Consider the following 6,984-nt stretch of genomic DNA (forward strand, 5'->3'; position numbering starts at 1 on the left):
GAAGAGGAAGAAGAAACATTTCATAGGAGAAAGAATCAGTTCCTCACTTATCATCACTCCTCTTGCTAGCATACGTAATAGCATAGTTATTAAGATGGAGAAGATGGCAAGCTTAAGCATTGAAGCATGGCTCTTGGTTGGATTTGCATTCCATAGCCAAGAGTGTTGGTGTAGGCTCTCAACCTCTCTACTTTCTTGGAGAAGGAGAGGGAGCTCTTGCACTTTGCACTTCCCACAATGAGCATGTGTGTGGGAGAGTATACCCCCTAAGCAAGCCCCCTACTTGCTTGATCGCCCCCCCCTTGTAGCTCATGCTTGAAGCTCATTGGACCCCTCCAGGCCTAGCCAATCATAAGCAGGAGTCATACCAAGCAACAAGGGTAGCCTTGGGACAAGTGTCCCCCTTTCCCCTTTGAGAGAGAGGACTTGATAAATGCAAAATCAATTAATTAAATCTCCTAAATTATCATTGGACCCCTTGGGTGGCCAACCAATAGGCTTCAGGCACACCATGAGAGCAACATGAGGAGGAACTTGACAAGTGTCCCTTTTGCTTTCTTTGTACTAAGCATGCCTTATGTGAGTGTGTGTGTTCTCTCTCATCCCCCCTCTTGTAGGGCTCGCCCCCTCCTTGTAGGCATTGAATCTTGACTTTTGCACACCTCAAGCCACTCAACCTTGGGCCTAGTTCTCACCACAAGCTTGGCCCTTGAGCCCCTCAAGTTTGGGCTGGGTTCTGACCTCAAGTACAACCCTAGCATCTCAAGCATGACAAACACCTCAAGCATCTCAATCATCAAGCACCTCAAGCACCTCAAGCATCTCAGTCATCGGACACCTCAAGCACCTTAGTCATCAAGCACGACAAGCACCTTAAGCTTGGGCCGGGTTCCCACCTCAAGCTCAACACTAGCTTACCTAAGGTCAAAGGACTTTACACTAATTATTGGAGGCTTCGATGAAGCTAACCCTAAGGTCTTATGCTCCATTGGTTTGCCTTGCTCTTTGATAGACCATTTCTCATTTGGGCTCCTTTACCATTGGCCTCGTGTTGAGATAGATCTATAAGCACATGTCTATATCTTAACCCTAGTTCCTGCTTATTCTCCCATATTAAATGATCAGTTTAATATGAAAAATCATTTGGGTTGGTTAGTTATTAGATTTTATGACAATTCAAGAACAAGTCCTTCCATGGCCGCACACTTTTTGCATTTTGCCCATCTTTTTTGCTGCTTTGCAAAATTGAGGCATATGGCTCACTTTGTACATGTCTCATGGAAAGGCCATGTGGTCTTTCTCTTGTAACTAGTTACTATATGTATTAGTCATTAAATCAACCATAACAAAAATACGAGAGAAATGTAGCAGTTTGTTATTGATTTAAAAGTTTCAAGGGTTGAATCAAACAGGAAATTACTAAGGTTTTACAATGTGCCTTTTTATTTATTTTTTAAATAAAATAAAATTGTTATTAAACTATACCTGGTGGAACATAGCCGATGGATCCTTGAAAGATTGTAGACCATGTTGATGCATTTGCTGCATCATTGGCATCTATGCCTGGATGCTGCAAAATCCTGGCAATTCCAAAGTCGGCAATATGAGGCTGCATGTCTTGGCCCAGAAGAATGTTACTCGGCTTGAGGTCACAATGGACAATACATTCTTTGTCATAATCATGATGTAAATAAACGAGACCTTGAGCTACACCTTTGACAATGCCCAGTCGTTGATTCCAAGTTAATATTGCACCTGCATGAGAGTACATCTTGTGACTTGAGATATTTATCTATTTTGGAAAGGGCATAGTCTTGCAAATCATCATGGGGAGTCATTATGCATAAATTGTGTATATCGTGTGCGTGTGCGTGTGCGTGTGCGCGTTCAAAGACTTTTTTAAAATTTAATAACTCTTTTTACAGCGCACTCTCGTGATAGTCGCATAATTATTAACACCTCTCTCCCAGCCAGAGCAAAATCATCTCAAGGCACAAGATTACCTTCGGATACATCGTGCTCGTGAAGCCAGTACTCCACACTTTTGTTGGGTATAAACTCCAAAATGATGGCCTTCATGTCCAGGTTAGCACAATACCCAAGAATTTTGACCAGGTTACGGTGCCGAAGCTTTCCCCAGCGTCTGCAGCTCAGACGCAAATGCCTTGTGTACGACCTTCGATTTGTCATCTGCCTCCTCAGTCTTCATCACCTTCACAGCAACTGGGTCCCTATTTGCTAAGACAGCTTTGTAGACAGTGCTGAATCCCCCCCTTCCAATGATATTATCTTCAGAAAACCCATTGGTTGCCTCTCTTATTCCATCTTCACTCAGTCTCAGCAGGTTCTTGCCGACCATATCAACCTCGCCTTGCTCTGTGGCCTTAGACCTCTGGGCTTTTCTATACAGAAAGCCAACTGCTATAGCTATTATAATGACAAGAATGCAGAGAGGGCCACCGATGATGAAGCCTTGTGCCATCCTACTCAATTGTGACCTGCCTTGAGAGGGTGCCTCACAAGGGTTGTCTATCACTTCCCCGCAGAGACCAGGATTTCTTGTGAAGCTAGCTGATGAGAGGTTGCGGAAAACGGGACTGTCAGGGATTTCACCCACGAGCTCATTATATGAAAGATTTAGGGTTTTAAATCTGGGAAGCTCAGACAGAGATGTGGGTATACTTCCTTGAAGCTTATTTTGTGAAAGGTTGAGGGATTTAAGATTGAGGAGGGATCCCAACGAATTCGGGATCGGTCCAGTGAGATTGTTGAAGGAGAGATCTAAAGCCTCAAGCATAACGCAGCTGCCAAGAGACCCTGGAATACTCCCTGTAAACTGGTTATGAGAGATGTCCATGATTAGAAGCTGTTGGAAAGCTCCAAGATGGGATTATACCGCTGAATTGGTTGAAAGATACATTCAAAAGCTCGGCCAGATTTGGGAGTTTGCCTATTGCAGATGGCAGGTCGCCGCTCAAGCGGTTGTCACCAAGATCCAAACGGATAAGGCTCGAGCAATTTGCGATGGTTGAGGGAATTCTTCCACTCAGCTGGTTGCCCCCCAAATACAATCTGACAAGCCGCTTGAGCTGTCCAATTGAAGTTGGTATGGGTCCCTCCAGAAAGCTGTGACTAAGTCGCAGAAGGACGAGCTCTGTTAGGTTGCCGATTGCTTCTGGTATTTCTCCTGTGAAGAGATTATAACCAAGGCTAAGGTAGGCCACTTTGGACAAGTTTACGACTTCTGATGGAAAGCTTCCATTGAGACGATTATCTGTGAGTGCCAACCAAGTAAGTTTGGTGAGCCTAGCTATGGCGGAAGGAAAGGGCCCGCTGAGTGCATTTTCTCCTAAATCAAGCTCTTCCAACATGGTGAGAGAGCCAAGTGTGCTTGGTATTTCTCCAGTGAAGAAGTTGTTATGTAGCCATACAGACCAAAGGTCCTTGCAGTCTCCGATTTCCGCTGGGATGCTTCCTGTGAGCTGGTTTTGAAAAGCAGATAGCACTTGCAGGTTTCCAAGGTCTTGAATTTGGGACGACAATGTTCCATTTAGCTGATTTTGTGCAACTTCCAGAGTGAGGAGGCTTGTGCAGTTGTAGATTGACTTGGGAATGGGCCCTGTTAGATGGTTAAGGAAGAGTTTGAGAGAGGTGAGCAGGTTTAGCTTTCCTATCTCAGAGGGTATGTGACCTTCCAAATTGTTCTCATCAAGGTAGAGAAAAGTCAGATTGGAGCAGTTGACAAGTGATGGGGGAATGGTGCCGCTTAACTGGTTGCAACTAATAGCTAATCCTTGGAGGAATACGAGGCTTCCGAACTCGGAGGGTGTGGAACCGGTGAGATTGTTCTCTGATAGTAGAAGCCCTTGAAGGCCAGTGCAGTTTGCGAGCGAGGTTGGGATAGTGCCGGAGTGGCTATTGGAGCTAATAGAAAGAAATTGCAAATCTCTGAAAGTGGCAAACTCTAGTGGAATGGGACCGGTGAAAAGGTTGAAGGTGGTGAAGAGAGTGTTCAAGCTAGTGCAGTTAATGAATGCCGAGAGTTCTCCACTCAAACTGTTCCATGGTATGTATATGAAAAGTAGTGTTGGGATGTCGCATAGCTCTGAGGGAAAAGTCCCAGTTAAGGTGTTGTTAGATAGATCTAAATATATGAGGGATGAGTTCATCAAAGCCCTTGGAATGGTTCCTTTGAGCTTGTTTTGCCCAAGAGCAAGCATTTGGAGCTGGGAGCAAGCCGCTATGGAATCAGACAAGCTTCCATCAAGCATGTTGTTGGAGATGTCAAGGGTGACAAGCGCCTTGCAAGAGGTGGAGCTTAGTTCGATTGAGCCTGATAGAAGGTTGGTAGAGATATTGAGGAAATAGAGGCTTTGGAGAAGGAGGATTGATGGAGGTATGGCTCCAGAGAGCTTATTGTCGGTGAGTAATAGAATTTCCAAGCTAGTGAGGTTGCCGAGCTCGGACGGAATGGGACCTGTGAGGTTGTTGTAACTCAAATCAACAGACAAGAGAGCTGTGCAATTTCTCAAGGATGATGGTATGGGTGCAGAGAAGTTGTTGTGGGCTAGGTTAAGAGACAACAAGCTGTAAAGCTGACCGAGCTCGAGAGGTATTGGCCCCGAGAAGAGGTTCTGCTGCAGGTGTAGAGTGTGCAAGAGCGAAGAATTGCCAAGTTGAGGGGGAAGAGGGCCAGAGAGTAGGTTAAAGGAGAGGTCAAGGGAGGCAAGAGACGGAAGGGAGCCCAACGACGCAGAGATGGAGCCAGCAAGCTGGAGCTCTGGAAGTTGAAGCGATTGAACTCGTGAAGAGTTGTCGCAAGACACACCCATCCAATTAATGCAGCAATCACTGCTGGCATTGGTGTTTGGATCATACCATGTGGAGAGCAAGCCGAGTGGGTCCTCGGTTATTCCTTGCTTAAACTCCAAGAGAAGCTGTGTGTCCTCTTCGTTGCACAGAGCCCTGGGTGGGGATGCTACTTGGCCATCCACAAGAAGGGGCAGCAGGGAAAAAACCACTGCGATAAAGCAATGCAAGCGAATGCGGCAATGGCCTGGCAAGGTGCGACAGAACTGAAGAGAGACCATCATCAGCTCTTGTTGTTTAGACTGACACTTGGTGATCAAATGGAGTGGAGTGGAAATGGACGTAAGCTTGCTGCTGTTTGGGCAGCTTCAATGGCCTGCATGAAAGGTTTATTGATTATGAAATTTGTTTACTTCCACCATAGCTAGTAGAAGAAAAGCAGATATTAAGAAACTATTGCAGGAACATGGTCTTGTTAGCCAGTTTCAATGACTTGCATGGAAGGCCTGCTCCCGAGGTAGCCACTGATAAGCAGCAGTATGTGTTTTCTAAAAAAGCTCTTTAATACCATTAAAAAACATCTACAAATTACCTTATCACTTAGGACTATACCTAGGTCTAAGGTTGAAGGGCCTAAATCTCATGAAAGACGACCTAGGGAGTGGGCATAAAGACCAAAGACTCGAGGTACAGCCCACAAAATCCAAAACAAATTTGGGCAGTATTCGTATATGTATAGCCATATGATTGTATATTGTATGATTCTGCGACACGGGCATTCGTACACCGTGCAGAAACTTCCATGCATACCCCTTATCACCATGATTTCAAAGAATCATGGAAATTATTGGAATTTTGATGTGGAAATGTTGGCCACTTATAGTGCTTGGGAAAAACCTAGGTTTAAAGTGATCCCACCTACAAATTAAATTTGAAGGTGAGAAAATCGACAAAATTTAGAAAAATTGACTGTGAAAACCTTCAAAATTTAGTCAATTTACCTCTATTGTATCTCATATGTAGGTTTACCAAGTTTTTGGAAAGAGTTCCTTTTTTTTTTTTTTGCAAAACTCACAATTGTGAATGAATTATATTGAACAGCCCAAACAATTACAAGGTCTTGTCATGCTCTTGTTGAGCCATGACATCATCCAGGGACTATAATTACATCGGCTTTCAGGGAAGCCACCCCCACCAACCAGCCGCCTCCTCCTTGAAAAAAGTTTTTCTTAAGCACTGGTCAGACTCCACATGGAGACAGAAGTAATTTGTTATTTGAGTGCGGACCAAAGAGGTGCATGCCTGGGGACTATCTAACACGGGCATTGAGGGGGTGGGATCTACGATGGAATGAAGGAGAGCCGTAGATCGTGGCAAAGTAAGCTCGGGCACGACAAAATAATCTCGGATACCCGAGATTACTTTGTAGCCCCAAGTTTCAACCCTTTACGTAATCTGAGATGATGTGATCTGGAAAGTCACTCTGGAGTTATACCTTGGATGTATAACTCTAAATTCCAAGCATTGAGATTAGAGAAAGGCTTAATTTAATAGTCACGTCCATCACCCTACCTTTTTCAAACTCCTACTTCTCTTTCTCAACCCTTCTTTCTTCAACGTTTTATCCATTTCTTTCTCGCAAGTTTTACTCAACTTGTACATTTTACACAACGTGTGAATGTGAGAAAGAAATGGATAGGGGGGATAAATTGATGGTTTTTTTTTTTGGCCTACCGAAGAAAGGCCTTGGTATTGAGTTGGCTAAGGCGAACTTTCCCATCCACGTGGACGGTCACGATTTAGGAAATCTTTTTAGAGGTTTTAGGGGTAGGTGATGTGCCCCGGGCATCAGCAGCATAATGGTGGTGTGGGATGCAGACCCACGCGATGACTGTGGAGAAGGCGGGCTTCAAAGTCCTCTGCGAGAGGCCGCGATTTACGAAGGGCTGACAGGTCAGTGGTGACGTCACCAGATGCACATGAAAGTTTGTGTGTGCACGTGTGTTTGCACGTGCGTTGTGGCTCCGTCCACTAGTTCATTAATGCGTTTGAGTTTAATGCTGCATTTTGTTGTAGGTGTGCCACCGCTTAGGGCAATGTTTTAGAGGCCGCGGGCATTGAAAATGCGATCATGATGCAGAATGCCGACCTGTGCAATGACTGTGGAGAAGGCGA

At 44.8% G+C, this 6,984-nt stretch overlaps 1 pseudogene; it reads right to left on the bottom strand.

Moving 5' to 3' along the window:
• Positions 1-1,474: 1,474 nt before the first annotated feature.
• LOC147452214 (uncharacterized) lies at positions 1,475-5,831 on the bottom strand (annotated as a pseudogene).
• Between the last annotated feature and the right edge of the window lie 1,153 nt (positions 5,832-6,984).

The sequence above is a fragment of the Adiantum capillus-veneris genome, chromosome 8 (genome assembly GCF_014529385.1).
Source record: "Adiantum capillus-veneris isolate H3 chromosome 8, ASM1452938v2, whole genome shotgun sequence".
Taxonomy (NCBI): domain Eukaryota; kingdom Viridiplantae; phylum Streptophyta; class Polypodiopsida; order Polypodiales; family Pteridaceae; genus Adiantum; species Adiantum capillus-veneris.